This window comes from Centruroides sculpturatus, unplaced genomic scaffold (genome assembly GCF_000671375.1).
Source record: "Centruroides sculpturatus isolate CEXI.00-Female unplaced genomic scaffold, Cexi_2.0 scaffold1948, whole genome shotgun sequence".
Classification (NCBI taxonomy): Eukaryota; Metazoa; Arthropoda; class Arachnida; order Scorpiones; family Buthidae; genus Centruroides; species Centruroides sculpturatus.
In genome coordinates, this window is record NW_019386053.1 from 48,313 (window position 1) to 59,588 (window position 11,276).

The 11,276-nt window shown below is 35.0% G+C and overlaps 4 non-coding genes across 4 annotated transcripts; 2 read left to right on the forward strand and 2 right to left on the reverse strand.

Annotated features, from left to right (window-relative positions):
- Positions 1–2,518: 2,518 nt before the first annotated feature.
- Positions 2,519–2,591, forward strand: Trnav-aac. The gene has a single exon. It is a non-coding gene; the product is annotated as a tRNA-Val (tRNA).
- A 798-nt stretch (positions 2,592–3,389) lies between these two features.
- Positions 3,390–3,480, forward strand: Trnai-uau. The gene is given in 2 exon segments: positions 3,390–3,427; positions 3,445–3,480. It is a non-coding gene; the product is annotated as a tRNA-Ile (tRNA).
- A 410-nt stretch (positions 3,481–3,890) lies between these two features.
- Positions 3,891–3,981, reverse strand: Trnai-uau. Its single transcript is given in 2 exon segments — positions 3,891–3,926; positions 3,944–3,981. It is a non-coding gene; the product is annotated as a tRNA-Ile (tRNA).
- Positions 3,982–4,780: 799 nt separating this feature from the next.
- Positions 4,781–4,853, reverse strand: Trnav-aac. The gene has a single exon. It is a non-coding gene; the product is annotated as a tRNA-Val (tRNA).
- Between the last annotated feature and the right edge of the window lie 6,423 nt (positions 4,854–11,276).

The window sequence follows — 11,276 nt, forward strand, 5'->3', positions numbered from 1 at the left end:
TTATACATAAAAATTAAATTTCAATCTTGCGCTTATTTTCCTGCTGTTGTATTCAAACTTCATTTCAACTAGATATAAATTTAGAAAAGCACTAGATTCGAGCCTGGATCAGTTTATAAATTTCCATGTTGAATTTCCATTCCATGTTGAATTTGCAAAAACAGACCCTCAAACAAGGCTGGATCATTGCATAGACAAATGAGACCAATGTCTAGGGCCTGGCCAAATTGTCTATTTTGAAAATATTTGTAAATAAGGTAGTTTACTTTTCTGTTGGCAACTGTATATAATAAACAAAAATATATTGTTTTTTATATGGTTATTGTGAATTCTAAAATCTAAAGAAAATGTGTTTTTTATGTAGGAGGGGACCCTGTAAAAAGAAAATGTCTAGGGCCCCAAAGTGGGTTAATTCGGCCCTACCCTCAGAATCTAGAATGAGGCAAAGCTTCCATAGGTAGTAATTAAATTTATTTTAGTGTTCTCTAGTTACTCTTGGTAACAAGGCTAAGGAGTTGGAATTGGAGTCATCAAAAATCCGCCGACACCGACTCCTTTTTACTTTCCTAACTTGTTATGTATATAAAACGGAAAAGTATTGGAATCATGTCACAATTGACCCTCCATGTTTTTTGCAAATTACAAGTTTGTAAACCCCGAACCCAAAAATTTCAGAATAAGGAAAAATTTGTGTGAGTGTTGGCATCTGATTTCTTTAATTAATTTTCTTTATTCTCAGATCTGAAATATTAAACAATATCTGAAAATGGGAAAAGTTTAAGAAACAAAAATATGGCACTGTACGTCGTGTATAAAGGGACCATTGATCGACCATTCAACGTTCTAATATTTCAATAGCAATGCTACTGATTTCCATACAGATGCTGATCTGCTCCTCGATGTCTGGCCAAACTTGCATAAACCTACCTTTTAAGAAGTTCATATAAAAAGTAATCACAAATGCACAAGTTCGGTCAGCCGGAGTCGCCAAATGTTTTCATTTCTGGATATGAACTGAATGAGTTTAAACGTCGTCATGGTAGTCAGTGCACTATGTATATAATGGTATAGTCCAAAATTAAGGTTGAAACTAAGGTTGCAATATCAAATAGATAATCCAAGATTGTCTGATAATTTACCAATGTATTTGCCAACCTTAGTTTCTTTCATTGCAATATCTAGCCTAATTGTCTGGCCTTATTGCTAAATAAATTTACTTCGAATACAAAAAATATCAATCCAAACATACAGGATTATGACGATCCTGACCGAGTTTTCATTGCTGTTGAATGATGTAATAAAAGACAACTTGCATTACGTAATGTTTGGTTTTTGTATTAACAGGTCACATTGATAATGACTGGAAACTGCACTAACAAATTGAGGTAGAGCAAGATACACTTTTAACAAATTGTACAATTTGAAGTCTACTAGTCAAACCACAGAGATCAAAAGAAGAATTTCATAAAATTATTGTAATTTCTTTATCTTATTTCAGTAATTTTATTATGGTCTTTATAAAAGACCTAAATTAAACCATTTCGTAAGTCCTGTCATTTTTATTAAAACATGCTAGATTTCCCAGGACAATTTCAGTGTTTGCCGTGCAGAAACGAAGGAATCTTTTATTCTACCCAATATGAAAGATATCAAGATATAATGGGAGAAGAAAAATTTTTCAAGTACTGTATTTAAATAAATATAGTAATTTTGTGCCAATTACCCGCGGCAACATATATCCCGTGAAAATTGATACTGTAATATATCAAAAATATTGGATTGGACTGGAAAATATTGGATTGGACTGGATTGATGGAATAAAGCAAAGCAAGACACGGCGATTTGCCAAGAAGAACCTCTCGGAAAGACTTTCTATAGGAAACTTGTTAATTAGTTGTTAGACAATAGAAGAAAACCCGGAAAACATTACATGGCCGCCACATTGGTCAGGCGCAAACCCACGGCCAACCCAACTATCACACGATTCAGTGTTTAGTGATTTTATCCACTCGGCCACTGACGGACACGGACTAGAAAAAGAATGAAAATAAATATTTTGTGTAATCCTCACCGCCGAATATTTCGCATCTCCGAAACAGTTCTTAAAAACTTGGCACGGACGTATAATTTAGAAGATACCATCACAAGCATTCAATATTTTTATTAAACACTTTCGTTTAAGTTTAAATTTAATTTCAAAACGCCATGAGCTTGAAAGTTTGGCGTGTGTCGGGTCGTGAATTGCGGCTTAGCGACGCAACCGGTACATCCGACGCAGTACCGGCCCGAGGCAAGTTTTAGGATGGAGCGAGATCCTATTATGGCGCCCCCTTGGTTGCCCCCAATTTATACCCTTTAATCTTCTTTAACACTAAGGTACCCCCTAAAACTTAACTCCTGGAGCGGCTGCTCCGTTCGCCCTATGGTAGGGCCGGTTCTGATCCGACGGAAAGAAATGCTTCCGGATCGGAACGGTGGACGCGCGTTATTGATCAGATATAAAGATTATCTGGAGCAAGTGCTTGTGGTGTAGCGGTTATCACATCCGCCTAACACGCGGAAGGTCCCAGGTTCGATCCCTGGCAGGCACAAGATAATTTCTTTTACATCTTTGGGAAGTTTCACAAATTTTTTGCGTGAATCTCCGCTCGTCGTTCCGTAGACGGCCCTTTTAAATTTATCAGCAAATTCACCGAAACGCACCTCGCCTTCCTGCAAAACAGTTCTATACTTTCTTAAAGTCGCTCGAATTGGTAAGAATTGTGCGCCGGGAACCGAGCCGACGATTGCTCACTATGATGATACTTCTTACAAAGCGTTCGCACCACACTACTTTTATTATCCACTTTCAGCAAATCAACATATTCACTGCGTAGAATGCAAAATGAATGTAAAACTTTATTTTAAGCATGTAACATTGGCCAGGAATCTTCGATGTATGTTCGGCGAAATCTTCAGGGAGTAGAAGGTTACTTGCTTAGTTCGGATAGCAACGAGTGAAACACAAATTTATTTTTACTGAGTGAACCTGCGGTCGAGGCATCACTGCGTTTGTAGATTGTGCAACAGAAATAAGTCATTAGACAAATGTTCTCTTTGCTGTAAATTCGACAATTGCGAATTTAGTCCAACAAATTTCATGCTAGGAACTTCGCCCACTTGTTTCCAAAATTCGCAACTGTTAACATAAATTTCGTTTGATTCTCGGTGCGCTGTTTTTGCTATTTCCAAAGTCTAATCTGGCCTGTGCCGAAAGAGAAACGCACAAAATTCACGGACACTACGTGAAAGGTTAATTATGTGTTGGCTTATCGCGAACATCGTTCGGAATCGTTTCTCGTCCGCAAACGAGAATGTTTGTAATTGCTAACGTGTCTGCGTAAATTTCGTCCCCAGTGGCGCAATTGGTTAGCGCACGGTACTTATAAGCAGTACGTGTGAGTTATGCCGGGGTTGTGAGTTCGAGCCTCACCTGGGGAACGTGATAAAATGTTTTTTTAAATTGCCTTTTGCTGTCGGCCGATTAGTTGAGCCGGGCACCCAATATAAATTTTATTTTGAAATTTGTACTTTATTGGTTTAAAATCATCTGTGATTCATCAATATGATTAAACATGTCAGTTTTCAACAACTATTGCATATTAAAAATTGAAAAATATATTACAACATTAATTTAAAAAAAAAAACTTTATAATGAAACTTAAATACATTACAAAATTGATCATCTGACAACCCTGGAACTGAAATAATGTCAGAGTATGAAATAATTCGGATTACCAAGAGATTACGGATTATAGCCGAATAGCGAAAAAAGTATAAGCGAAAACCAAGCGCCCAGCTCAACTAATCGGCCGACAGAAAAAGGCAATTTAAAAAAACATTTTATCACGTTCCCCAGGTGAGGCTCGAACTCACAACCCCGGCATAACTCACAAGTACTGCTTATAAGTACCGTGCGCTAACCAATTGCGCCACTGGGGACGAAATTTACGCAGACACGTTAGCAATTACAAACATTCTCGTTTGCCGACGAGAAACGATTCCGAACGATGCTCGCGATAAGCCAACACATAATTAACCTTTCACAATAGTGTCCGTGAATTTTGTGCGTTTCTCTTTCGGCACAGGCCAGATTAGACTTTGGAAATAGCAAAAACAGCGCACCGAGAATCAAACGAAATTTATGTTAACAGTTGCGAATTTTGGAAACAAGTGGGCGAAGTTCCTAGCATGAAATTTGTTGGACTAAATTCGCAATTGTCGAATTTACAGCAAAGAGAACATTTGTCTAATGACTTATTTCTGTTGCACAATCTACAAACGCAGTGATGCCTCGACCGCAGGTTCACTCAGTAAAAATAAATTTGTGTTTCACTCGTTGCTATCCGAACTAAGCAAGTAACCTTCTACTCCCTGAAGATTTCGCCGAACATACATCGAAGATTCCTGGCCAATGTTACATGCTTAAAATAAAGTTTTACATTCATTTTGCATTCTACGCAGTGAATATGTTGATTTGCTGAAAGTGGATAATAAAAGTAGTGTGGTGCGAACGCTTTGTAAGAAGTATCATCATAGTGAGCAATCGTCGGCTCGGTTCCCGGCGCACAATTCTTACCAATTCGAGCGACTTTAAGAAAGTATAGAACTGTTTTGCAGGAAGGCGAGGTGCGTTTCGGTGAATTTGCTGATAAATTTAAAAGGGCCGTCTACGGAACGACGAGCGGAGATTCACGCAAAAAATTTGTGAAACTTCCCAAAGATGTAAAAGAAATTATCTTGTGCCTGCCAGGGATCGAACCTGGGACCTTCCGCGTGTTAGGCGGATGTGATAACCGCTACACCACAAGCACTTGCTCCAGATAATCTTTATATCTGATCAATAACGCGCGTCCACCGTTCCGATCCGGAAGCATTTCTTTCCGTCGGATCAGAACCGGCCCTACCATAGGGCGAACGGAGCAGCCGCTCCAGGAGTTAAGTTTTAGGGGGTACCTTAGTGTTAAAGAAGATTAAAGGGTATAAATTGGGGGCAACCAAGGGGGCGCCATAATAGGATCTCGCTCCATCCTAAAACTTGCCTCGGGCCGGTACTGCGTCGGATGTACCGGTTGCGTCGCTAAGCCGCAATTCACGACCCGACACACGCCAAACTTTCAAGCTCATGGCGTTTTGAAATTAAATTTAAACTTAAACGAAAGTGTTTAATAAAAATATTGAATGCTTGTGATGGTATCTTCTAAATTATACGTCCGTGCCAAGTTTTTAAGAACTGTTTCGGAGATGCGAAATATTCGGCGGTGAGGATTACACAAAATATTTATTTTCATTCTTTTTCTAGTCCGTGTCCGTCAGTGGCCGAGTGGATAAAATCACTAAACACTGAATCGTGTGATAGTTGGGTTGGCCGTGGGTTTGCGCCTGACCAATGTGGCGGCCATGTAATGTTTTCCGGGTTTTCTTCTATTGTCTAACAACTAATTAACAAGTTTCCTATAGAAAGTCTTTCCGAGAGGTTCTTCTTGGCAAATCGCCGTGTCTTGCTTTGCTTTATTCCATCAATCCAGTCCAATCCAATATTTTCCAGTCCAATCCAATATTTTTGATATATTACAGTATCAATTTTCACGGGATATATGTTGCCGCGGGTAATTGGCACAAAATTACTATATTTATTTAAATACAGTACTTGAAAAATTTTTCTTCTCCATTATATCTTGATATCTTTCATATTGGGTAGAATAAAAGATTCCTTCGTTTCTGCACGGCAAACACTGAAATTGTCCTGGGAAATCTAGCGTGTTTTAATAAAAATGACTGGACTTACGAAATGGTTTAATTTAGGTCTTTTATAAAGACCATAATAAAATTACTGAAATAAGATAAATTACAATAATTTTATGAAATTCTTCTTTTGATCTCTGTGGTTTGACTAGTAGACTTCAAATTGTACAATTTGTTAAAAGTGTATCTTGCTCTACCTCAATTTGTTAGTGCAGTTTCCAGTCATTATCAATGTGACCTGTTAATACAAAAACCAAACATTACGTAATGCAGGTTGTCTTTTATTACATCTTTCAACAGTAATGAAAATTCGGTCAGGATCGTCATAATCCTGTATGTTTGGATTGATATTTTTTGTATTCGAAGTAAATTTATTTAGCAATAAGGCCAGGCAATTAGGCTAGATATTGCAATGAAAGAAACTAAGGTTGGCAAATACATTGGTAAATTATCAGACAATCTTGGATTATCTATTTGATATTGCAACCTTAGTTTCAACCTTAATTTTGGACAATAGCATTATATACATAGTGCACTGACTACCATGACGACGTTTAAACTCATTCAGTTCATATCCAGAAATGAAAACATTTGGCGACCCCGGCTGACCGAACTTGTGCATTTGTGATTACTTTTTATATGAACTTCTTAAAAGGTAGGTTTATGCAAGTTTGGCCAGACATCATTGAGGAGCAGATCAGCATCTGTATGGAAATCAGTAGCATTGCTATTGAAATATTAGAACGTCGAATGGTCGATCTGTGTTTAGGCTGAATGAATATGAACATCGCCAAACTCGTCGCCTCGGCCGTCAGATCGGCTAAGATCACTTCGATAACTTAATGTTTACTGAGATATTTAAAGAATATTGCTTAAGTAGGAAATGGTCTTTAGCTTTGCTTCCGAGCATTTGATCAATCGAAAGTTTTTGTCCATGTAATTCATGGTTTTCTCTGGCAAGTTCTAAATTCGTTTGACGATTGGATGGAACGTTAATGCGTCAGCTATCGGTCAGTAGGCCTGGGATCGGATTCGAGCGAGCAACTCCAAGAATTTTTGGAATGGAGTTTTTCCAGGGCCATCAAATGCTTTTATGAGCTAGGAGTAAAGGGACACCTTTTACTTCTTCGTGGGTCGTTTAGCTATATTTGTTTTTGAACAAATGAAATATACAGAACGTTTCTTTAGTGATAAAAAGCAGTTTTAAATATATTATTTTTTGTTCGTAAAAGTATTATTTATTTTATAGGGGTATGAACCATTTCGAGCCCCCAACTACAAGAAAAAAATCACCAGCTCCCTCACCAGGGAGAAATGAGCAAGGTTAGCGTGTTTAGTTCGTAGCTAACGCCTAACTTCCCCACCAGAGGGCGGGATGCGAGCAAGTTTGTTTAGTTGGGAAGGAGGAAAGTTGTTTAGTTGATTTATAAATTGTATTTTAATAGAAAAAAAATAAAGGAAAAAAGAAACTTGTTACAACGAATAATTCAGTTTTTGGTAAAAGAAAACATTTTTAATCATTTGAAATGTTAATTAATATATCCATGTAATTTATATACAAATAACTGTTTTGCTCCTATGAGCATCTCTACAGGTCCCAGCAGTGTCATTCACATCTGCAATTGTGCCATTATTTTCATATTTAATTGGTAACATTTCAAACAAATCCTAGTTGAAATCACTTCAATTAGAATTTATAGCAAGCTAATATCAATTTAAATCAATTACAATATTTGAATTTTGTAGTTCATTGGTTTATTGTTATACACAGGTTGATTACATGACAAATCATCACTCAGAGGAATTGTTTTTTAATTAGAAAACTACATTGGAACAATCTTTTATTATTTTGAAATTATATTTTGGAGTAATTTTCCTAAACACTTTCAATTTTCTATCATTCATATCTTAATTGTATAATTTTAAAAGAGTATACAAAATTGTTTATTATTCTTCTGTCGGATGCAACATAAAATCATAAAGAAGATGGCACACTGTATCAACATGATCACTTATTTAAGGTTTTATTATTAACAAATATTTTGAGAATTATCAAAGTATGTTGGAATAATAATAATTCTGATGTAATAGCGAGGTTGTGGCCGAAGTTTTCATCTCTAAAACATGAACGTCGAATGGCACTCGAAGTTCACATTTTAGAGATGAAAACTTCGGCCACAACCTCACTATTATTTAGTTTTAAATCATTATCATTATTAAAAAATCAATAACAAGATACAAATTAATTAATCTTTATCAAACTCATACATAATTTATTATACTTTTTCATGTAAAAATGATTTATCTGTATTTTTGTATTATACAGAAATTTTTCTATATATTCATTATGCTTTCTTATATTTATGGTATATTGCAAGTTACACAGAAGATTTCTAGAGTGATTAACTAATTATCTTTTCACATTTTTTTTGCATTTTTGTTTTGTTAGTGGTTTTTTGTTTATTCTTACATTTATTTAATACAGGGCTTCTTAAACTATGGGTCACGACCCCATTTTGGGTCACTTAGCAAAATCTTGGGGTTGCGAGATTTTAATGCAAAATATTGAAAATAATTTTTGAGAGTTTGAAAATTGCATGCTTTGTGTCATAGGTTTCGTGAGTTGCACTTTGTGTCACTTCTGGTGCAGCGAGACAATGATTCAGCAACACTGATTGTAGTGTGAACTAGTGTAATGTTGTCGCTTTTCAGTGTATTTAGTTGTCTCTATTCCATTGTAACAAGAGTAAACTGTGTTAGTACACCATNTTCATCAATTTTCAAAAATTAAATTAGTGTGATAAAATGTAAAAGATAATTATCAAATGTTATTTATTTTTCTTCTGTTGTGTGTTTTGATCTTTAAATGTGAATTTATTGCCATAGATCTGAGCACAATTTCTAGTCATTACCTCAAAGTGTTTACTTAAGTTATTGAAAAAAACAACTGTTATTAGAATATCTTGATAAGAAACTAATTATGTTCTCATTGTTGTTTATTTATTTCTTACTTGCAGACATTGATCATATTTTTCTTACCAAAAAATAACTAAAAATAATGAAAAGGTAACTTTATAAAATGTTAATTACAAATTATATGAAGATGTTTTTACAGTAGTAATTGTGATATCTGGAAGTAATGTACAAAATGTATATGTATGTGTAAGATATTTAAATGTAAAATTGATTAAATGCCAGTTTTGTCTGCTGTTAAATTTTTTTCATAAATTTTTGTTTATTCATAAAATTATAAAAATACAATGTAAAATAGAACATTACTTGCTTGCTTGTTTGTGAAGAATAAAGGAAGTTATCAATATACATTTTAAAAAGGGGGAATCGATAAAACGGGCTTTCATCATGTTAAGGGAAACTTGAAATGATTTTTGAAACTGTTAACATTAAATTTGCTCCTGATATTCTTGCTAATGTCACTCATTTTGCGGCAGACATTTCTTAGTTTAATTGTTTATGCCATATTTAATTTAAAAATTGAATTTTCAAAAATTTGCGTTTCTGCAGCGTTTTATACATAAAAATTAAATTTCAATCTTGCGCTTATTTTCCTGCTGTTGTATTCAAACTTCATTTCAACTAGATATAAATTTAGAAAAGCACTAGATTCGAGCCTGGATCAGTTTATAAATTTCCATGTTGAATTTCCATTCCATGTTGAATTTGCAAAAACAGACCCTCAAACAAGGCTGGATCATTGCATAGACAAATGAGACCAATGTCTAGGGCCTGGCCAAATTGTCTATTTTGAAAATATTTGTAAATAAGGTAGTTTACTTTTCTGTTGGCAACTGTATATAATAAACAAAAATATATTGTTTTTTATATGGTTATTGTGAATTCTAAAATCTAAAGAAAATGTGTTTTTTATGTAGGAGGGGACCCTGTAAAAAGAAAATGTCTAGGGCCCCAAAGTGGGTTAATTCGGCCCTACCCTCAGAATCTAGAATGAGGCAAAGCTTCCATAGGTAGTAATTAAATTTATTTTAGTGTTCTCTAGTTACTCTTGGTAACAAGGCTAAGGAGTTGGAATTGGAGTCATCAAAAATCCGCCGACACCGACTCCTTTTTACTTTCCTAACTTGTTATGTATATAAAACGGAAAAGTATTGGAATCATGTCACAATTGACCCTCCATGTTTTTTGCAAATTACAAGTTTGTAAACCCCGAACCCAAAAATTTCAGAATAAGGAAAAATTTGTGTGAGTGTTGGCATCTGATTTCTTTAATTAATTTTCTTTATTCTCAGATCTGAAATATTAAACAATATCTGAAAATGGGAAAAGTTTAAGAAACAAAAATATGGCACTGTACGTCGTGTATAAAGGGACCATTGATCGACCATTCAACGTTCTAATATTTCAATAGCAATGCTACTGATTTCCATACAGATGCTGATCTGCTCCTCGATGTCTGGCCAAACTTGCATAAACCTACCTTTTAAGAAGTTCATATAAAAAGTAATCACAAATGCACAAGTTCGGTCAGCCGGAGTCGCCAAATGTTTTCATTTCTGGATATGAACTGAATGAGTTTAAACGTCGTCATGGTAGTCAGTGCACTATGTATATAATGGTATAGTCCAAAATTAAGGTTGAAACTAAGGTTGCAATATCAAATAGATAATCCAAGATTGTCTGATAATTTACCAATGTATTTGCCAACCTTAGTTTCTTTCATTGCAATATCTAGCCTAATTGTCTGGCCTTATTGCTAAATAAATTTACTTCGAATACAAAAAATATCAATCCAAACATACAGGATTATGACGATCCTGACCGAGTTTTCATTGCTGTTGAATGATGTAATAAAAGACAACTTGCATTACGTAATGTTTGGTTTTTGTATTAACAGGTCACATTGATAATGACTGGAAACTGCACTAACAAATTGAGGTAGAGCAAGATACACTTTTAACAAATTGTACAATTTGAAGTCTACTAGTCAAACCACAGAGATCAAAAGAAGAATTTCATAAAATTATTGTAATTTCTTTATCTTATTTCAGTAATTTTATTATGGTCTTTATAAAAGACCTAAATTAAACCATTTCGTAAGTCCTGTCATTTTTATTAAAACATGCTAGATTTCCCAGGACAATTTCAGTGTTTGCCGTGCAGAAACGAAGGAATCTTTTATTCTACCCAATATGAAAGATATCAAGATATAATGGAGAAGAAAAATTTTTCAAGTACTGTATTTAAATAAATATAGTAATTTTGTGCCAATTACCCGCGGCAACATATATCCCGTGAAAATTGATACTGTAATATATCAAAAATATTGGATTGGACTGGAAAATATTGGATTGGACTGGATTGATGGAATAAAGCAAAGCAAGACACGGCGATTTGCCAAGAAGAACCTCTCGGAAAGACTTTCTATAGGAAACTTGTTAATTAGTTGTTAGACAATAGAAGAAAACCCGGAAAACATTACATGGCCGCCACATTGGTCAGGCGCAAACCCACGGCCA